This window comes from Onychomys torridus, chromosome 8, assembly GCF_903995425.1.
Source record: "Onychomys torridus chromosome 8, mOncTor1.1, whole genome shotgun sequence".
NCBI lineage: Eukaryota > Metazoa > Chordata > Mammalia > Rodentia > Cricetidae > Onychomys > Onychomys torridus.
Window position 1 is genome coordinate 105,177,989 of NC_050450.1, and position 8,813 is coordinate 105,186,801.

Consider the following 8,813-nt stretch of genomic DNA (forward strand, 5'->3'; position numbering starts at 1 on the left):
TAGTTAAAAGGGAGGTTTATTTTGTGGGGTAACTTACAAATGAAGGGATAGGTTGTGGGGTCTGGCAAAGGTATGGCGCAGTCCAGCAGTGTTCTCTGGAGAACTCTGCTCAGTCTACCTCCAGCATCCAGGGTCCTAGAACCAAGAGCGACCTCTCCTCTCGATCCTGGGTCTTCGGCTTCCTCCGTCAGTTCTGCCTTGTGGGCATGACCATTATTGAAGCCTCAGTGGGGGCTGGAACTTCCAGGCCAATGCTGGGATGGCTACCCACTAGAGGTTAATACTTTTATCTGAGCCCTATCCCAGGAAGAAAGAGTCCCTAAAGAGAAATGGGTTTGCCGGGGATCCCTCCCTGGGAGACCAAGTCCAAGGCTGGATTCTCAGGAATCCCAGGAATACACTCACCTGCCCAGCCAAGATTGGACTTGGGCACAGGCCTGCCACATGACCTCTGCCTCTGCCTCTTCACAGAGCCGTGGTGGTGCCCTGTGTTTGAAGCTGTAGCATCTTGGCTTAGGATGTCCTTGCCAGGGATGGCAGCTGCAAGGGGCTGCTGGGGAGGGTTGGCATGGGGACTTAGGGTTTGTCTGTCTGTCTTTTTACAATGCTGAGGATGGAATTTAGGGTTTTTACAATAGGTTTACTGTTTTGTTTTTTTTAAATATTTATTCATTTATTTATTATGTATACAGCATGTATGCCTGTACGCCAGAAGAGGGCACCAGATCTCATTACAGATGGTTGTGAGCCACCATGTGGTTGCTGGGAATTAAACTCAGGACCTCGGGAAGAGCAGTCGGTGCTCTTAACCTCTGAGCCATCTCTCCAGCCCAGGGCTTTTACAAAACATGGTAGACAAGTGCTCTCCCCCGAGCAGCACCCCACCCCCTATCTCTGATGAAATTCTCATCTGTTCACAGGCAGCATTGGCCTCTCCCTACTGTTCCCCCTATAGGTCTCTTCACATATTTTTATTCACTTCAGTAAATTAAGATCTTGTCTGTTACTGTTTGAATGTACATACAACACAGGCTTGTGTGTTTGAATACTTGGTCCCCACCCGAGTGCTAGTCTGGGAGGTTGTGGAACTGTTAGGAGGTGGACCAAGCTGGAGGAAGTGGGCACAGCTCTTACTCTGGTTTGAGTATTCTCTCTGCTTTCTGGTCAGCTCCACATAATGCCTACCCCTCACTCAGGCCACCAGGGAGCCACGCACTTCCCTGCCTTTCCTGCCATGATGGACTTCTTTATTTATTTTTGTTTTTTCAAGACAAGCTTTCTCTGTAGCTTTGGCAGTTTACAGAACAAGCTGCTTCTGTAAGGATTTCCATCATAGTGGTAGGAAGGGAGATCAACCTTAGCTAACAGTCCCACCACCCTCCTTTCCCTGGTGAAGGTTGTCCTCACAATTATGTTCTCTCACTGTTTTGTATGTCTTGCAACTTATTTGCCCCCAAATCATGCATTTAAAAAAAACTGAAAAACAAACTTCAGATTTGCTTCATTGTTGGCTACAAGTGATTTGAAGGTAGGATCCCTTCCTGAAGTCAATATGTAGGAGAGAAATGGATGGTTTCCAGAAACTTCCATGTGGGTGGAATGTTCTTCTATGCTAGGGCATGTACGAAAATTGGAGGATGTGGTGGTTTGCAAGAGAATTGAATGTTTGGACCACAGTTGGTAGAACTGTTTGGGAAGGATTAGAAGGTGTGGCCTTGCTAGAGGAGGTGTGTCACTGGGAGTGGGATTTGAGGTTTTAAAAGCTCATGCCACTTTCAGCTCTCTCTCTCTCTCTCTCTCTTTTTTTCTCCCTCCCTCCCTCCCTCCCTCCTTCCCTCTCTCTCTGCCTCCTACTACTTGTGGATCAGATGAAAACTCTCACCATGCCTGCCATGATAGCCATGGGCACACTCTCTGAATCTGTAAGCAAGACTCCAAACACATGATTTATTTTATAAGTTGCCATGGCTATGGTGTCTCTTCACAGCAATAAAACAGTAAGTGAGACAGAGGGTGTAACTGTGTTCTGTGGAAGTTGGTGTAACCACACAGGTGCCATTGCTGTAGAGAGCTGGGTGGTGACATCCCAAAGTGTGGTGATATTATGTTCCCCAAAATATTGTGCACCCTAATAAACTTATCTGGGATCAGAGAACAGGACAGCCACTAGATACAGAGGCCAGAAAATGGTGGCACACACACCTTTAATCCTAGCATTCCAGAGGCAAAGATCCATCGGGATCTCTGTGAGTTCAAAGCCACACTGGGAACAGCCAGGCATGGTGACTCACGCCTTTAATCCCAGGGAGTGACGGCAAAAAGTAGAAAGGTATATAAGGCATGAGAACCAGGAACTAGAAGCTTTTGGCTGGTTAAGCTTTCAGGCTTTTGAGAAGCAGTTCAGCTGAGATCCATTTGGATAAGGACTCAGAAGCTTCCAGTCTGGGGAAACAGGATCAGCTGAGGAATTGGCGAGGTGGGGTGGCTGTGGCTTGTTCTGCTTCTCTGATCTTCCGGCGTTCACCCCAATACCTGGCTCCAGGTTTGATTTTATTAATAAGACCTGTTAGGATTCCTGCGACACAGAAGCATTAGTTGTTACAGATGTGAGCAGTGAAAGTCGTACTAGATGTCACCCTGCTCACAATTATTGTCTTTAAAATGACCTTGAAATTCTCTTGACACCCTCCCCCACTCCAATTCCACTGGCTGCAGGCAACTGCAGTTCTTGTGAATTCAAAGCACATTAAAATCCCCAGCTTCCACCTGGGCAGGCTCAGGCTTTGAGGCAACCTGGGATTCACCATCAGAAACCTGGCCCTGATCTCTGTGTCTTGGCCTCCATTGTAATGGGGGCCTCCACTGACTCCCTGCCCAGATTCCTACAGAATGTTCTGGCTTTTGTCAGTTCGAGGCAGGCCTTGGCAACTGTGGAAGCAGAGGGGGTGTGTGTCTAATAAAGTCAGAGCTCTGTAATTTAGCAATTACTGAAACCCACACTTGTAATTTAGGGGGTTTCTTGTAATTCTTTGTACTCTTTATCTCTCTTTGAACAAATGTGCAGTTTAATAGCTTCCTCCTTCCTGCTCCCAGGGTTGGTATTTGTCACCCATCCCCCACTTGGCTCCAGTTCATGGAAGTGTCTAGATTGTGTGGAAGCCACTTTCTAGGACTCCAAAAGGTTCATTTATTGACCAACATCTCCCAAAGTCGCTGTGTTAGCTCCTGGCAATTAAGCATTGCCTCCAGGGCTCTGAGTTCAGGACTCAGGCTGAAGGTGGGGTGGATGCTGTGATCCACCTCCTACAGGGTCTGAGGTCGGTCATTCCCATTGCCACACCTTGGACTTCTGGCCCTTTGCTCAGTCACTTACTAAATAATTCAGCTTTGAGACTCTGTAGGGAGCCTGAGCTATCAAGGATGGGCTTGTCCTCTCTAGAGGCATGGGGTCTAGTGGGAAAAGGGATGGATCTCTGTCAAGGGTGTCACAGCTCACAACAGAGCCAGAACCCAGGGCCATGGCAGCCAAGGGAGCCGCCTCTGTGAGGATGAGGTATGAGAGAAGGAGATGGGAGTCTGGTGTGGAAGAGAGAGAGGGACCAAGCCTGAGAGGGAACCACCGAGTACATGGAGAGTCAGACTGGAAAGCCTCTAGAAGCTGTAGTTAAGACAGCCTTGGGTTGAGGATGTGACTCAGTTGGTTGAGTCCATGCATTAGGTTCTGGGTTCAATCCCCAGTGTTCTCTGAGTATGGTGGCACACACCTATAATCCGGGACTTGGAAGTTAGAGACAAGGTCTTTCCCTCCATTATGGACTCTAGCCCTCTGGAACCCTGTGCCAAAATAAATTCCTCCTTAAGTTTGCCTTTGGCCATGGCATCTTGTCACAGCAATAGGCAAGTGACCAATATGATTAGATTGGTTTACACGATACAGTCCAAGGAGTTTGACAGCTGACTCCCATCAGACAGCCTGAGAACCTCTCAGTTGCTCAGTCACTGAGGCTGGTGCCTCAGCCGTGAGAGTAGCCCTGCAATGGCCTCTCTCTGAAGAGGCCAATAGCCTGAAGTTACTCAGCCCACAAGACTGGTTGTCTCAACAGTTCCTGGGCTGGAAGATTCCACAGAATTTCTGGTCTTCAGTCCACGGTGGAAGCCAAAAAAGGCCAGTGCTAGTGTGAGTGAAGGATCAGCAGTAGCAGCGCCAGAGTAGATGAACTCAACAGCGAGAGGGAAAGTCATGCAGGCGAGATAGTGAACCCATCAAATATGTCAGAACTCACTGCAACCCACCCCCTGCAGGAAAGGGTTAGGATGCCCATGCCCCTCAAACACACACAGGGCATGTTTCCGTGAAAACACACACACACACACACACACACACACACACACACACACACACACGCATATACTATATTTAAAAATAATTTATTTTGAAATTATATGCCTATACTCATTACACATGGATATGAGGATGTCTGTTGTGAAACTGGCTTACACCGAGGAAGCATATGACTTGAAATCATTCTTCTGGAGACCTGAGAGCCAACAGCTAACACTTTAATCTCAAAGCCAGCAATCATGAGGCATAGGGGTCAAATCAATCCAAGGACAGGAAGAGTTTGCAGGAGGAGGAATTGGTCTTTTAAGACTCGCTCATTTTATTTCATGTACATGAGGGTTTGCCTGTGTGGATGTATGTGCACCATGTGTGTGCCTGGTGCCCTCAGAGGTCAAAAGAGAGTGTTGGATCCTGTAGACGAATTTCTTATATTTTTGGTTGTGAGCCTAGCCTTTAACAGCTGAGCCATCTCTCCAGCCCATGTAGACAAATTTCTAAACAGTCTTATTAAATAAAAAACATGGAGCCAGATATAGGAATGAAAACTTGTGAGATCAGGGAATTAGGGAAAGCTACAGCTAACCTCACGTCACCAATTCCGCAGCTTCCAGAATAGTGAGCTACTTCCTGTCTATCCATGCCTATATGTCTTGCTGATCTGCTATCTGATTTACTCTCTTTGTCCAGCTACATCACTTCCTCTTCCTGCCCAGCTCTGTCACTTCCTGTCTGTCTGTACAGACCTCCAGACCTCCATGTTAACTAGTGTTGGAATTTAAGGCATGTGCCACCATGCCTGGCTCTGTTCCCATTGTGGCCTTGAACTCACAGAGATCCAGACAGATCTCTGCCTGCCAAGTGATAGGATTAAAGGTGTGTGCTAACATTGCATTACTTTTGTGTTTACCTTTGATGGCTGGCTTTTTCCTCTGATCTCCAGGCAAGCTTTATTTATTAGAGTACAAATAAAATATCACCCCAGATCCTCTGAAACTAGAGTTACATTTGTTAGTGAGCTGTCGTATGAGTTCTGGAAACTGAATTCTGGTCCTCTACTGGACCAACAAGTGCCCTTGGCCACTGAGACAGCTCTCTAGTGCCTCCCACACTCTCTAAAGATAAGGTCTTCCAGTGTTGCCCTGGCTGGCCTGGTACTCATATTCATAGGGATCCAGCTGCCTCTACTTCCCAAATGCTGAGATTTGAGGTATGCATCACCATGTCTAGCTTGAGAAATTAGTTCTTAACTGGGGGAGGGTCATATTTTGTTGCAGGCAGCCTTCAGCAGGTGGGACAAAGCCTAGCTACATTAGAGAGGGCAGTCCTAAAGCAGTCTCACAGAAATGCCAGGGAAGCTCAGATGAATTGTGTCCCAGTCACACATAAAATGAACTATCACAACACCCAGGAAATGCCTGGCACTTTTTAGACTTGCTTGGAAGAACCCCTTTGAGCTGGGTAACTCTGAAATTCCAACTCATATTCAGATCATGGAAAGAAAGGAAACTAGGGTATTGGTACCTGTAATCCTAGTCCTGGGGATACTGAGGCAGGAGGCTCATATGTTTGAGGTCAGCCTGGGCTACTATGGTAATATCTTGCCAGCCTGGGCTACTATGGTAGTATCTTTTCTTGAAAATTTTTCTCACCCACCCTCAGAGACTGAACCTTTGCCAGACTCTGCTGCCAAGCTAATAATGTACCTTGGGATTATTTAAGACCATGTGCTTAACCTGCTGTCCTACTCTGTGCTTGGCCTAAGTTTAGCCTGCCTTTAAGAGAGCGATATAAGCCAGACAGTGGTGGTGCACACCTTTGATCCCAGCACTCGGGAGGCAGAGGCAGTTGGATCTCTGTGAGTTTGAGGCCAGCCTGGGCTACAGAGCTAGTCCAGGACTGTTAGAGCTACACAGAGAAACCCTGTCTTGAGAGAAAGAGAGAGAGAGAGAGAGAGAGAGAGAGAGAGAGAGAGAGAGAGAAAAGAAGAAGAAGAAGAAGAAGAAGAAGAAGAAGAAGAAGAAGAAGAAGAAGAAGAGAACCAATCTCACTATGGATTTCCCATGCCTTTATAACAAAAATTGAATGCACGGCTTTAATCTTAAATTATGTACTCTTCCACGCCCTGACCCTGAAGAATGTGTTTGTGTTGGCAGTAACCATTTGCTGAAAGCAGCCAGTAGGTGGAAAGCAGCCTCAAACAGGTGTGCACCCTCACACCTGGCCGAGGGGGCCCTTGGCACATGCAAGGGCCACTTAGGAGCGGCCCCTGGTGCGGCCCAGAGTCTCCTCTCATTTCAGGCTCACTCTCGGACTTCTCCTCAAGGTGCCATTTTTGTTCAGCAGACGCTCCGTCGGGAGCGTCTCCTCCCTCTGGGCCTCAGAACAGGAGAGTAGAGTTTCAAGTGGTGAAGGAGAACAATCTGCCTTTGGCAGTCGAGGACTCTCCTCCCCAGGCTGAGGCTCAGTCTGTGGACAGAAGGCGTGTAGAGGTGCTCTGTGCCCACAGGGCCCTCTGCCACCTCCGGGTCTGGCTCTCAGCGCTGCCATTTCAGAGAGATCAGAATGGCTTCCAAGGCCCGTGCCAGAGGGAGAGAAGATGGCACCTGGGCCATCCTCCACCCATCCTCTCTCCGAGGGGTGCTGTCAGCAGACCTCGCCTCTTTCTGTAAAGGGGCCAGAGCTTTAGATTGTACAGCAGCATCTGCTGCCTCCAGGTGAACACCACCACTGCCGCCGGGGCGCCGCCACCGCCACCACCGCCACCACCGCCACCACCACCACCACCACCACCACCACCACCACCACCACCACCACCTCCACCACCACCACCACCACCCCCTCCCCCACCAGGCTCCACCTCCCTGGGAGGCCCACTGCATCCCCTGCAGCAGGAGATCTCTCCCATGCCATGCTTTCGGGGCGGAGGGGGAGTACAGTACAAGCCAATGAATTAAGCTCTGATGAATGTGATATTAATTAGTTACATGAGGCTCCACACGTGGATCACCACACCCCTTCCTCCCACGGTTCCTTTTTGCTGCCCGTCAGGATTGGCTGGGTGGATAAGAATGCCAGTCGCCACCCGCCCCAACCTGACACAATGCCCCTCCAGAGGGTGATCCATTGCCTCTGAGAGTCCATGGTGTGAGGAGCACCACTGGGGGCTGCCTGGCATCATTATGGGCAGTCTGTCTCTCCCTACACTGGCATGGCAGGCTGGAGGTCAGGGAGACAGATGAGGAAGATGTTTCCAGAAGAGGTGGTGATTCGACTTGGCAGGTGTCAGGGCAGCTCTGGCCTCCTGAGGTGTCCCCCCAGGGAAGAGACACTGTGGCTCCCAAGCTCATGTCACCAGGTCCCTCCATGTCAAGAATGGCTGCTAATGAGCCCGCCAAGGGCCTTCCCACCGGGGGAGTGGGCAGGAGCTATAGGGCTGCGAGGTCTGCCTGAGAGACCTATGGGGGTCTGCCCCTCCCTGACAGTCCTGTACACCAGTATGTCTATAATGTTAACTCTGGAAATCACCTTCCTGCCTCTCTTCACAGGACACTGGGGCTTTCTGGGATAGTCTCTCTGTCTTTGAAAGGTTTATTTTGTTTGCTTTTATTTTGAAATCACCCTCTAGAGCAGTGGTTCTGTTGGGGGAGTGGTGAATGTCCCTTTCACAGGAGTTGAATATCAGATACTCTGCATATTAGATATTTACATTGTAATTCTAGCATTACCAACAAAAATAATTTTATGGATAGGGGTGACCACAACATGAGGAACTGTATTTTTTTAATTTTTTGAAAAAGAGGTATTCCTTTATGTATTTTATGTATATGAGTGCTTTACTTGGCAGATCGTGCATGTGTCGGGCACCAGATCTCATTATAGATGGTTGTGAGCCACCACATGGCTGCTGGGAATTGAACTCTTAACTGATGATCCATCTCTCTAGCCCCCAAGGGTCGCAGCATCCGGAAGGTTGGGAAACACTGCTCTAGAGTACTTCTCCTTGGATGGGCTAGTGGTGCTGCTGTCATCTGCCTGAGACAGGTCTCAGCCAGCCCTCTCCACCTCCTGGAGCAGTGGTGGCCTTTGGTTTTGCTAAAGGCAAAGTGCAAGATTGGCTTTGTGCCCCCCCCCCCCCCAAGTTCATGTCTGAAATCCTTGACTCGGGCCTCCAGGTTAGACAGGGTTGGAGGATAGCTTTGCAGAAGGTAATCAGGGTGATCTGAGGCTCTCATTCCAGCAGGACTGGTGTCTGCCCAGAGGAGATTATGACAGCCACCCAGAGGCATGACCATGTGAAGACCCAGGAAACAGAGGAAGGGACAGAGAGCTCCAGGGCTAGGGACGGCCTGAGTCACTCCTGTGACTCTGTGACCTTGGGGAAATGTCTGTTGTACCCCACGGATGGTGATGTTGGAGTGTGGTTAGGCTGTCCTGGTGCACAGAAGCAGAAGTTGTTGGGCAAAAGAAGCCA